Raw genomic sequence first — 12,787 nt, 5'->3', positions numbered from 1 at the left:
ATTTCTTACAATGGATGATTAGGCTATTAATCTGAAATCTAAAAATTATTTATTTATTTATTTTTAAAAGATTTTATTTTAGAGAGAGAGAGAGAGAGATAGCGAGAGAGAGCATAAGAGGGGGTTGGGAGGCAGGGAGAGAGAGAAGCAGACTCCCCGCTGAGTAGGGAACTCGAGGCAGGGCTCCATCCCGGGATCCCGGGATCATGACCTCAGTGGAAGGCAGACGCTTAACCAACTGAGCCACCTAGGCGCCCCTAAAAAAATTTTAAATACAGGCATTTACTACTATAAATTTCCATCTGAGCACTGCTTTAACTCCACCCCATAAATTTTGGTATGCTGTGTTTTTATTTTCACTCATCTTAAAGTATTTTCTAATTTCCCCTGTGGTGATTTTTTTTTTTGACCTATTGGTTATTTAAGAGTGTGTTATTTAATTTCTATATTTACGATTTCTTCCAATTTCCTTGTGTCATCAATTTCCATTTCTTTCCATTGTGGTCGGAGAACTGTCTGTTTGTTTTCAATCCTGTAGATTTTCTGAGGTTCATTTTATAGCTTAATGTATAATGAATTCTGAAGAATGTTCCATGGGCACTTGTGAAGATTGTATATTTGTTACTGTTGGGTAAATGTTCTTAAAGTGTTCTGATAGGTCTAGTTGCTTCAGATGTTATATATTACTTTATGAAGTCAGCTCGAATAATCTCAGATATATTACATGATTGGAATTGTATAAAAATTCTCAACAAAATATTCTGAGGGGGATGTGGCTGGGGCTTTGCCGGCCTCACTATGTCGGCCATTTTCAATTTTCAGAGTCTGTTGACTATAATCTTGCTGCTTCTATGTACCTGTACTTATATCTGATCCTTGGCACCCAGCCTCCTAGACAGAAATAAAACTGGAGCATTTGATATATTTTGGAAGTGCGCCAAAACAGGGGAACAGAAGTGTCCTTATGTTGCAATGTGCTGTAGAGTGATGGCCTTCAGTATCCTCTTCATACAGTAGCTTGGAAAAATATCAGAATTTAGTCACCATCAGATTTCAATATGAAGAAAGGACTCATGCGGAGAAAATAATGGGATGAATGATTAACTCTTTTATTTCTGAACATTGAATGAGTAAATTTCCAGCTGCTATTCTCTATTTTTGCTATTGGACCAATGTTCTTTTTTTTTAAAGGTTTTATTTATTTATTTGACAGAGATAGAGACAGCCAGCGAGAGAGGGAACACAAGCAGGGGGAGTGGGAGAGGAAGAAGCAGGCTCATAGCAGAGGAGCCTGATGTGGGGCTCGATCCCAGAACACCGGGATCACGCCCTGAGCCAAAGGCAGACGCCTAACGACTGCACCACCCAGGCGCCCCTGGACCAGTGTTCTATACAAATAGGATGTAACCATTTAATTAAGAGTTAGGGGCACCTGGGTGGCTCAGTCTGTTAAGCATCTGCCTTTGGCTCAGGTCATAATCTCGGGGTCCTGGGGTTGAGCCCCGCATGGGGCTCCCTGCTCAGTGGGAATCCTGCTTCTCCCCCTGCTCATGCTCTCTCTTTCTCAAATAAATAAATAAATAAATAAATAAATAAATAAATAAATAAACAAAATCTTTTAAAAAGTTTAATATTTTAATATTTTATATTGTTAATATTTTTATTTTATATTTTGTATTGTCTGCAACAATGAGCCTCAGTATGGTCACTGCAATATTACATTGTACAAATGTCATTCTCTTATGTCAGATACTAGTTTTTAATGCGGTATCTCTATGGCACATAATAGAAAACAAAATTGGTAAATTACTGAAGTTCCTTTCACTGTGATTTGGGAATGATAAATCTTTATAGAATGAGGAAGAAAATTTTGAGGGAATCTATGGATTTTAATAATTACTTCTACCTGGTGTGACTGTGGATGGCTTCCCCCCTTATTCTATTTTCCTGTATTTTCCACGTTGCTTGTGATAAGCATGTATTATATAATAATGATAAAAAACTTAAAAACAAATCAGACAAATTGGAAGCATACAGTTAGAAAGACTTCCTGGAGGAGGTAATGAAATTGTGGTAAGATTTATCTGGATACATTTCTTACCACAAAGCATTGTGCAAACAGCTGGCCCTCGGTAGCTGTATGTTGAATCAAAGACGACAGCTTTCCATCTGTGCAAACATTAAATATAAATATGAGGAATTGACTGGTTACTTTGACTTTCACATTAAACTTGTAGACTTAGTGTAGCTCATTCGTGTAAGATGTGAGAAAAAAGACCTAAGGATTAGAATCCTCAATCTTTCTTTTTTTTGGAACCATTCTCCTATTATCTGCCAACAGCCTTGCTGTTGTCAGTAAGATTGCCTATCTTTGGATTTGGCAACTCCATAGTCAGTCTTTTTTATTTTATGCTAGAGGAACCTTAATTAAAGCTTTGTTGGTTATGTTTTGCTAATTTCTCAACATACTAGCAAATTTTAAGTTCTCACTCTATGAAATAATTATGTGTACTTGTTTCTTTTTTTTTTTTCCTTTTTTTTAGAAAGGGGGCGAAAGAGCATGGGGAGGGGCAGAGGGTGAGGGGGACAGAGAATCTGAGGCAGACTCGACACCGACACGGGGCTTGATCTCATCACCCTGAGATCCTGACTCGAGCTGAAATCAAGAGTCAGACACTTAACTGAAGGAGCCACCCAGACACCTGGATGTGTAGTTGTTTTTGATTAAATTGGAGAACAACAACGATATTTCTTGGTTTATATCCACATTTGGTCAGAAGAGATTTGCAATGGTTTGAAGAGGATAGAGTTATTTCCTACAACCTTCAGGGACTTTTGCTTTAGTGTGCACTGTGGAAAGCTTAAAATACAGTCCTGCTGTGACTCGAACGGCTCCATTCTTGCTCGCAAGCAGAGCATTTGCAGAATCAGCATTTCTTGTAATAAGATCACGTAAAATGTGGTGCCATCTGCAAATAGATTAATAACATGTGAGGCAGCGCCAGTTTTTATGCCTTGTAATTTGGGATGATTCTCGTCACAACTGCGAGTGGTTCTGTGCTGAAAGCAAGAGGATTAAGCGATTACAGTCTTTCTTCTCCCTAGATTGTGGTCTAGACTACAAAATTTATTTTGGGGCAAGCGTTAGCTTCTTACATAGAGAAATAATAACCTAAGGTACATTTCTCTCAAATCCTATCTTTATTTCTGAAGACATAGTCCCTCCAGGGAACTTCTAGTGCATGAACACATTAGTACAATTTATGGTGGTGAATTCAACTAAAATTTCCTCTATCAGTGTGTGCCAATTCCCATTCCTAATAAATCTGCTGTGTTTAGGAGTGATGGGTGTCTATAGAACTATTTTTGCTGTATCTCTATTGAGTTAGGACAAGAGCACAAGTTAGGAATTTTTCTGTTTGCTAAAATGTACAATGATAATTAAAATAAAAACAAAAACCAACAAGAATCCCATCTCCATTCTTTTGCAGCTCTTAAGATTTTCAGTGATTTTTCCTAGGTTTTTTTTTTTTTTTTTTCCCATGACCAGACATTGAGGTCAGAGTGGGAGGTTAGCACCTTAATGAATTTCAGGCAATGGTTCTATGGCTAAGGAAGATAAAGGGGCAAGTTTTGTTCTCCAAATTCTCATGGTATCTTTTTTACTTACATAGGAAGATTCTGTACCTGTATATTAGCTGGAAACATTTGCCCTTCTATTTTATTCTTTATCTCTGAAAATTGATCATTGGAATATTTCATTTGTTAGCTTAGGAGTTTCAGGATACCAGCAAGCTACTCTCGACCAAAAAACCTGATGCTTATGTCTCTCTTGAGTTTTGAGACTGAATGTTTTAATGTAAGGGCTGAGGAGGCATGAAGCTGCCCTGGGTAGAATCTGTCTGATGCTTCTTTAAACCAATATTCTTGAAATATTTGATCTGAACGTATTTAGAGGAAAGGCTGAGCACCTTGTGGAGTAAGGAGGACACTTGGGAGCCCCCCCCTTTTTTTTTTAGCTCTGGCCCTAGAGTTATACATTATACTCAGTATAACAAAGATCTTGCAATGAACTCGATTGGCCTCTTTTGCTTTTTAATGGAATAAGGAAAGGATAATATGAAAAACATTTATGTAACCATTATATGAAGTAAAAGGCGAAGGCCTGTTCCCCCACTCTGCCCAGAGGTAGTGCTATCAGGAATTTGGTTTGAATCTGGTCTACACGTATATACCTTCATGAATCTAGGAACAATACGGAATGATGCTGTGCATTTTGACATTTATATGAATGATAGTATCCTTCGTTCAATGTTCTGAAACAGGCTTTTTGCACTAAGTGTTGTATTTTCAAGTACTATCCACATAGATGCACATGCCTAATCAATTTCAAGCGCTATTTAGTGTTCTCTTGTGAAATAACCTCAATTTATTGATCTAGTCTCTGGTGGGTATTCACGTTTTTCCAATTTTTCCCTATTACAAACATTGTTGCATTGCTCCTAATATCTCACCATTTAATATCATAATTGCTGAAGAGTTTTAGTAAAAAATTGAAAAATTGGCCTTTTATCAAATTAAGAGAGTAACTTTCTATTCCCAGTTTACTAGATATTTTAAAGTGTTTTCTTGAAGGCAGTTTTATCATTCTTTTGGGGGAGGGGTCCTCCTCCCAAATCCAAAAGATTTATCAGAAGTATTCCTTCAGATTAGATACATGATCTAAAACAGAGATTTCATAAATTCAGTTTTTCCCATTTTATTACAGTTTCCTTGATGTTTTGGCACTGCTTGTTGATTGGTTTTCTGGAAGGTTGATCCACCCCTGAATCTGCCTCTGTTAATTTGTGAAGTCCATCATTAGAATATTCTTTTATTATCCAGTTTGAAAACTAATTTATGTGTAAAGCGCAGAGTTCCGTAATTTATAAGGATTCTTAAAATCTTTAGGTTGGAAGATTCTACCTAAAGTCAATGCTCACCTTCATCAAAAAGAACAGAAATTGTCGTCAGATTGAGATGGTTTTACACCAGAAAGCAAAAACACTAATTTCTTTGGATTTGGGATATTCATTTTTAAAAAAAGATTTTATTTATTTATTTGTTGGAGAGAGAGAGAGCACAAGCAGGGGGAGTGGCAGGCAGAGGGAGAAGCAGGCTTTCCTGAGCAAAGAGCCTAATGTGGGGCTTGGGGCTTGATCCCAGGACCCTGAGATCATGACCTGAGCCAAAGGCAGAGGCTTAACTAACTGAGCCACCCAGGCACTCTGGAATATTCATTTTTATTAAGCATATGTAAGCATGTATCAGACCTAAATTTAAAAGAAAGTAATCTATATTATAAATATAGCATAAACTTGATATTTAGGAAATAATGTAAAATGACAAAGTGAAAAAAAGTTTTTTAAAGATTTTATTTATTTATTTGACAGAGATAGAGACAGCCAGCGAAAGAGGGAACACAAGCAGGGGGAGTGGGAGAGGAAGAAGCAGGCTCCCAGCGGAGGAGCCTGATGTGGGGCTCGATCCCAGAACTGAATCACTCCCTGAGCCGAAGGCAGACACTTAATGACTGAGCCACCCTGGCGCCCCCAAAGTGAAATATTTTTATATTTACTTTATCCTCAGTACATTTTGTACTGCACAATGAAGATAGAATTACATAAATCACCCTGTGTTTGTTATTTATTGTAATTTCTGTTAATGTGAGAGAATTGAAAATAGGACTTGCATAGAAAGTAAATGTATTTTCTCCGGCTGGAAGTAGGTGAAGCTTCCTGGGGTTGTCATTTCAGTAGAGCCCCACTGGGTGGCAGCAGCAGCCCGCTCCACCCCCTCGCTTGGGCGGCATTCAACATGGCATCCTTTCCTTTTCTGGTAGCCAGAAGGCTGTAATTATGTGGATTCCGAGTTGGAAGGAAGGATGGCTATTTAGAGTAACTCCCTCAAAATATTGTTAATATAGCATTGTGTAATCATAGTAGTACTGATGCATGTATCATGGAGGGGTTTTTTTCTCCTAATTTCTTTTTTTTCCCCTCCAAATAAACATTTTCTCCCATCTGTGTGGGCAACTGTGTATATACAAGTAATCATTTTATCTCAAACCCAGCACAGTGTGAGCCAAGATATTGTCAAATATTAAACAAACACAATATGAGAAACATAGCCTCCCGCCGCCCCACCCCGAGATGCTGTAAACTATCATTTAGGTAATAGGAGAGGTGCCAGTTTCTTTGTGAATGCTTCCTTACTCCCTGCAACAGCGTCACTTCCTAAGAGCATGTGGCATTGAAAGAATTTACTCGGACTCGGTAATGGCTATGGAATGGCTGCTTTGCCATGCTATTCACATTATTGCCTGCTGGGATCCAGAGATGGTTAAATGCAGACTATTTCCGACTTGTTTTAATGTGCTTTCATAAGATAAACGACTGTGGACTAAGGCTGACAATAGGGACTTTATTTAAGAAGCCGTCCAGATCTGCTCTAGGAGCCCTCTGCCTCATGCCTTGCCCCTCATTTTGAGTTATGACCCTTGAAATCCCAGATAGTGGCGAATACTTGGGGTCTAAGAGAGGAGAGTGTTTTAATTGGGTTTAGCTATCCGTGCTTTTCAAGTTGAGTTTGCCCAGCCCTGGGGACATGGTATGGCGTGCTAGGCCTTTGGTAAAGCACAGCACAAATGGGGCATATCTTCTTTGAGGTCGTATTTGCTTCTTGGACGATATAAAACATTGCCATTGAGTTCTTACAAGTAGATCTGGAATAGGATGCAATGTTCACGTGAATTTTAAGATAAAATGCAAATCTTCAATTAAGTGTTTTGCTTGCAATGGGCTGCTTCACTTTATATCTTCCAGACATTCTGGGGCCATGTATTTCTCTCTCCTGCCTTAGGAAGAAATAGTGAATAGAAAAAAGGAAATCTGAGAAGCGCTCACCAATTAGCATGGATTTACTCCACATCAGCACCCACCTGTTACTTATAGTAGAGAAAGGCCATGAAACCTAGGACTAGTGATTTTGAATGGCCCGTTGGCATCTGGAGGGATGAGGCCTTGCGAGGCCCTGATAGGGCACCACATGGGCAGTCTTTGGACGGAAGAGAACCAGGACGCTGGCTGCCTGACGATCGTCACAGTCACCTTATATTTTACAATTTGCTCATGAAGTTTGCCTGGGACTCTTCTTGGTCTCCAGACTTCTTCCCCTGATATTTTTTCTCCTTTGTTTGGTTACTTGCCTAATTAAATCATCCCCCAACTGCAGAGGAGTCCAGATCATCTTAATGTGAGGACTTAGCATTTAGACTCCTTCATTCTAGAGCGTCCTCATTCAGGACCCTCTTGCTCAGGTCCCACCCCTTCACGTCAGAAATGGTTTGGGTGCTCTGGTACACGTTCTTCAGCCTTCCAGGGCTTCCCACCTGAGCTCTTTACCTTGGCCTACTAGGATTTTCACTGTCTGGCTGCCGACTGCTCTTCATATCCCATTCTCCAGACATCGTAGTAATCCAGCCACACTAGAGTCTGTGCTGTTCTTCAAACATTTCAAGTCATTCCTATCTCAGGGCCTTGCCTTACTGTTCCTTCTTCCAGGAATGCTCTTCCCATAGATAACAGTTTGGGTTGCTTCCTGCCATCTTCCACATCTGTCCTGCAGGGTTACTTGACGGGTGAGATCCCCCCGATGACCCATCTTGACACTGCCTCTGCCACTCTCTATCACTTTACCTTGATTTACTTTTCTTCTGAGCCCTTACCCCTGCCGGCCATGTCATGTATTTATCCAGTCACCTATCTGCCTTCCACTTTCCCTCCCCCAAAACAATAAAATCCGTTGGGGTGGGGCCATTTTCTTGCTCAACCCTGTATCGCCAGAACCACGAGTAGTGTCTGGTGTATAGTCAGTGCTCAAAACACGTTTGTTGTATGAGTGGCTGAGCTCTGCCATTTTACAGATCTGATTATTGACATCCACCGAGGTGTAAAAGGTCAGGGGCTAGTGAGTGGGAGAACTGCTCCCACTGGGCTGACCATTTCCATTTCTGAGCATGATAATCCCCACCGTCTGTACCTTTCCATCTCACAATTGACTGTGTCTTGCCTTGTCTTGCTCTGGAGTTGATTCATGGATGGGTCACGTCTCCATAACTAGATTCTAAGCCCCTTGAAGGCAGGCACAGTGGCCTTGCTTTGGAATTCACAGTGTGTAGTGCCATGTCAGGAACCCAAAAGATGGTTAATGAATGCTTATTAAAGTCCTACTTTTTTTTTTTAAGCAATGTTATCTGGAGAAAGTATGAAATTTATATATTGAGGCTGAAGGGATAGAATCAGGAATCCTGAAAGCTTTCTGATTCTTAAAAGACTGTCTCTTTACTCCTCACCCTGATCATTCTATAAATTTTGGGCAGAGCCAAAGATAAGTTTCCTCTCTTGGCAATTTAGCATCAAAAAGAAATATTCACTTTAGCAAGATCTGGTTAACCATGGGTCCCCGAGGATCACAGAACGGTTGCCAGCCCTGGGTTTTAGGAACGGCTGGCTAGTTTTATGACCAGTTAATAGCATTTGTAGTTGTGCTTTTGCAAATAACCATGAGAAATCAATTGTCAGGCATGGATGGTATGAGAAAATGACTGTCAGCGCCCTCGAAAACTGGCTGGGGATGAGCATGACGGGTCAGTAACTGCATCAAGTGTGTGAAGACTGAGGGAAAGCATTTATGCTGGGTATGAGCTGTCCAAGGAGGAGTATGATTTGGCGGTGATGCTAATATACTTCTTCTCCTCCCCTCACACATTCACTCCGGTGGGCTCTGCGGAGCAGCTGCTTTGTCTATGAAGAATTAGCCCTATCCATTCAGCCTGCACTAGAGGGAAGGCTGTGTTTTCAGCAGTGCCTGAGAAAGTCCTAAGTCTTGGGTCTCTGAAAGATACTTCATTGTTGTGGTTAAGAAGAATGAAGGTATGTGAGTTTGAATCCTGCCTCTATCATTACTTGCTCTAAGATTTGGGGTAACCTATTTAAGCTCTCCCTGAGTGTGTTTTTTTTCTCTGTTAAATGGAAATCAAAATCGTACGAGTTGCATGGTTGTTGTTGAGATTAAGTGAGGAGCTGGAGGTGAAGAGTTTAATCACATTATCTGACAAACAAAAGAGCTCAAAGCACTTTAAATTAGTAAATACATATGCTTAAGTGAAGAAGGGAGGAACCAGTCCAGTCAGTAACTTTCCTGTCTTCCTAAACTATCCTGCCTATACGCCACCACCAGCCCCCCCCCGCCACGCCCATTTTCTCTGAGAAATGAGCCAGAATTCTCTCCTCAGTCAGCAACCCTGCAGAATTATTTTTCCTAGCCATTTCAGGCTCTGTGTCTGCTGATGCCTACGTACCTGGTTGGAAGTCAGTATAGAGCTAGGTGCAAACTGCTGAGGCTACCGGGCCCAGGAAGCCACCTGCCCTCACCAAATCTTTGGGAAGAGCAAGCAGCCATGATGACAAGGGTGGCCATCTTTTCTTTCTCTAGGGAGAGCAGAACCCCAACCTGAGCCTTACCATGAGTTTCTGGGAACTGAGGTGCACTTCGACTTGCGGTTCTGAAAGGAGCTGGGAGCCCAGCTCTTTGAGGGCAGATGCCACGCATGGTTTCTTTGTGTAACGTATCCGCCGTGAGTGGACGTATTGGAGGTCGTAGATTTGGGCAGAAGACTACCCTTTGGTAAGACTGGGTGTGTTGGTGGGAGCGGGGCTGAACGCTGGCCCACTGGAAATAAATCTGCTGCCTCTGATCTCTGGGTACCTTGTTGGGTGACAGGCTCTTACAGAAACAAAGGAAGTGGTGGCCTAAAGGGACTGTCCCTTGTGGGGACTGTAAGTGGCTGAGACTGTTACCGTCTGCTCATCTTGATTCAAATATTTAACAGGAGGTTGAAAACACTGAAGTTACTATGAAATTACCAGTTTTTCTCCTGAACTTAATTTCTGTTGAGGAGGGGGAGGGGTCCCTTGTGGTAAGCGTCTGTTTTTCAGTTTTGGAGACTGCCGGGAGATGGCGCCAGGGCTTGGTTCTTAATGAATCCTGGGCGTACCAAAGAAAAGAAAATGCTTAGTGTAGTCTGTTTTCTGACAAAATCTTTCTTTCTTCAGAAATCTGAACAGAAATCCTTGCCCTGGCATTCCTCGGGTTAAATGCTCCTCTCTCATCATCTGGTGAAGAACTGAGTTTCTTGTCTTGGTACCCTACATTTTCAGTTAGAGATTCTCCATCATTGGGTCTTGTGACTTCTGGTGTTGTCTCGGTACATACGCTAACATAAAACAGAATTGAGCTTGGAGTAGGGTTTTAAATGATTAAGATTAGAACTTTCCAGTACGTTGCATGAAAAAAAATAGTAGAGGTCATTCATGTTATTTGGAAAATAGTAGATGTTTTGGATTATGCCACTTTTTTATTTTTACTTTTATTTTTTTGCTTTTTAGATCCTTTTCACTAAACCTGCTGTTGTTAGCTCAGAAACCAATACAGCTGATGCAAGAGATTCCAGCACTCTCTACCAAACAGTGTTTATACTTCAGGGCTGATTTCCTACCAAGATTAATAAAAATAACTACGACAACATAAAAATGGCTTTAAGGGCTTGCTTCCTGCGTGACACTACAGGTGCTGAGCACGTGACACTTACCATGTCATTTAATCCTCGCAGTAATCTTCTGGAATACATACTTTATGATTCCATTCTTTGGGCCAGAAAACTGAAGCTTAAGTTCAATAATTTGCCTGAACTCACTCAACTAGCGAACAGGAGAGCAGAGATTCCAGGTCCACATGTTGGACCACTGCGCTTGCTGAAGCAGTGACTGTGACTCCCACCAACGCACCCAGCCCCACAGTCACTGTCATAGCTCGATGTGCTGAAGGCACACAGGTGTACAGGTGTGGGACTCAGCACTGAGCCACATCACGTGGTTTCTTGCATCCTGGTGCACAGGATTCAAACTTCTGAGACCTGCACCATCTGAGCTCTGCTTCCCTCCCTTCTCCCCCTTGATTGCTACTCTCTAGGCACCTTTCTTTTTCTGTGATTTGCTAAGCCCCTTTCCACCTCAGGGCCTTTGCACCTGCTGACCTCCTGCCTAGAGTTCTCTTCCCTCAAATCCTCACAAGGCTGGCTGCTTTTTCTTAAGATAGTGTAGTGTAGATATGTCATCCTTAGAGAGCCCTTTCTTGCCATGTGATCTAATAAGGCTCCTCTGCCTCAGGCCTTTCTTATCCCATCACTCTCTTTCATCTTCTTCATTGCCCTTGTGATGATCTCCATCTTCTCAATTGGTTAGCTGGCTTGGTTACCTGAGTATTATGTTTTCCCTCTCGTTAGAATGTAAACTCTATGAGATAGGGATTCTGACAGTCTGGTTCATTGCTATATTCCTACAACCTAGAACATTCCAACACAGAGGAGGTGCCTAATAAATGTTCATTAGATGAATATGGTGGGAGGAGGTGATAAAAGCAGTGGGGGTCATGGTCCCACCCATCAGGAAGCTCCTGGTACAATTGCAGAGCCCAGGCTGACGTGAAACAAATGATGATGAATCCATGGCAAGGGTGGGGGCAGCCACGGTTAAAGTAGTGGTTAAAAAAAATAGACTCTGGGGCTTAACTGCTTGGGTTTCAATCCTGACCTTGGTACCCCCTGGCTGTGTGACCTTGGCCAAGTTATTTAGCTGTTTTGTGCCTTGGTTTCCTTATCAGTAGGTTGAGGAGTAATAATAATAATGCCCACCTCATGTGATTGTCATGAGGTTAAATGAGGTAATGTATGTGGTGTGCTTGGTATGCGGCCTGACACACGGTGCTCTACAAGTAATTGTCAAATAGATGAAAATTTAATCCAGCAAAAATCTGTGACTTTAGAAATTGAGAAAAATGAAAATGTTAGTGTTGGGAAAGGCCCTGTTTCTTGGAGGGGCGTGGATTGGATTTGATTGGGTTTGGATTGAAGGAGACAGGGGAGTAGGAGGGAATGTTTGCATTTGCTCTGGTCCCTAATTTCTATGTAGATGTATATTCAAAAAAGGTTTTTTGAGCATGAGGAGAATGGTTGACCATCTCTCCCACCCCTCTGTCCTCCACTGTGTTCTAGGAATACAGTGTATATAATGGGATTTTTTAGAACATTCATATTGCTTGGACTTAACACATACAAGGATTCTCTTTAAAAAAAAAAAAAAAAGACCCCATAGCCTCTTCCCCTCTAGCCAAGGTCCTGGTTGGGGTACAGGCTCCAAAGTGAATCTCAAATGGCTCTAGGATGATTCTACTTGGGAGAAATGCAGATTCCCTACTCTCTTCCCTTGATTAAATTCAAGCAACATGCATTGAGCACTAACTTTGTGTAAAGCAGACATGCGGGGTGTAGGGAGGGTGATAAACAATGACATCCCTGATGACGTAAGCATCTAGAAGAAGTTTCAAATTAATGGTGGTCCAGTGCCTGTAGCACCGTATGCAGGGACCAAAGGGGGAACCAAAACGGGGCAGAGAGAGGAACAGACAGAAAACCACAGTCCCAGGTTATGCCACAGAGTAAAACAGGTTCACAGGCCCCAAGCGGAGGTGGTTCTGAGTGAGATGGTAGGATCTAATAATAGCAGCACATTGACAACAAAACAGAATGTTCCTTTTTAGAGGAGGGTGACTTTTGGAGAAGGGCTTTGTGCATTTTCAACAAGGTGGAAGATAAATGGGAAGAAGCCTTTTCTCAGCTATAAAGAGGACA

The 12,787-nt window shown here is 41.5% G+C and overlaps 1 pseudogene; it reads left to right on the top strand.

Moving 5' to 3' along the window:
• The first annotated feature begins 422 nt into the window (after window positions 1-422).
• LOC103663597 lies at window positions 423-1,220 on the top strand (annotated as a pseudogene).
• The last annotated feature ends 11,567 nt before the right edge of the window (window positions 1,221-12,787 follow it).

Source organism: Ursus maritimus, unplaced genomic scaffold (genome assembly GCF_017311325.1).
Source record: "Ursus maritimus isolate PB19 unplaced genomic scaffold, ASM1731132v1 scaffold_5, whole genome shotgun sequence".
Taxonomy (NCBI): domain Eukaryota; kingdom Metazoa; phylum Chordata; class Mammalia; order Carnivora; family Ursidae; genus Ursus; species Ursus maritimus.
Note: the sequence above shows the minus strand (reverse complement) of the source record. Positions and strands in the feature narration are given on the sequence as shown.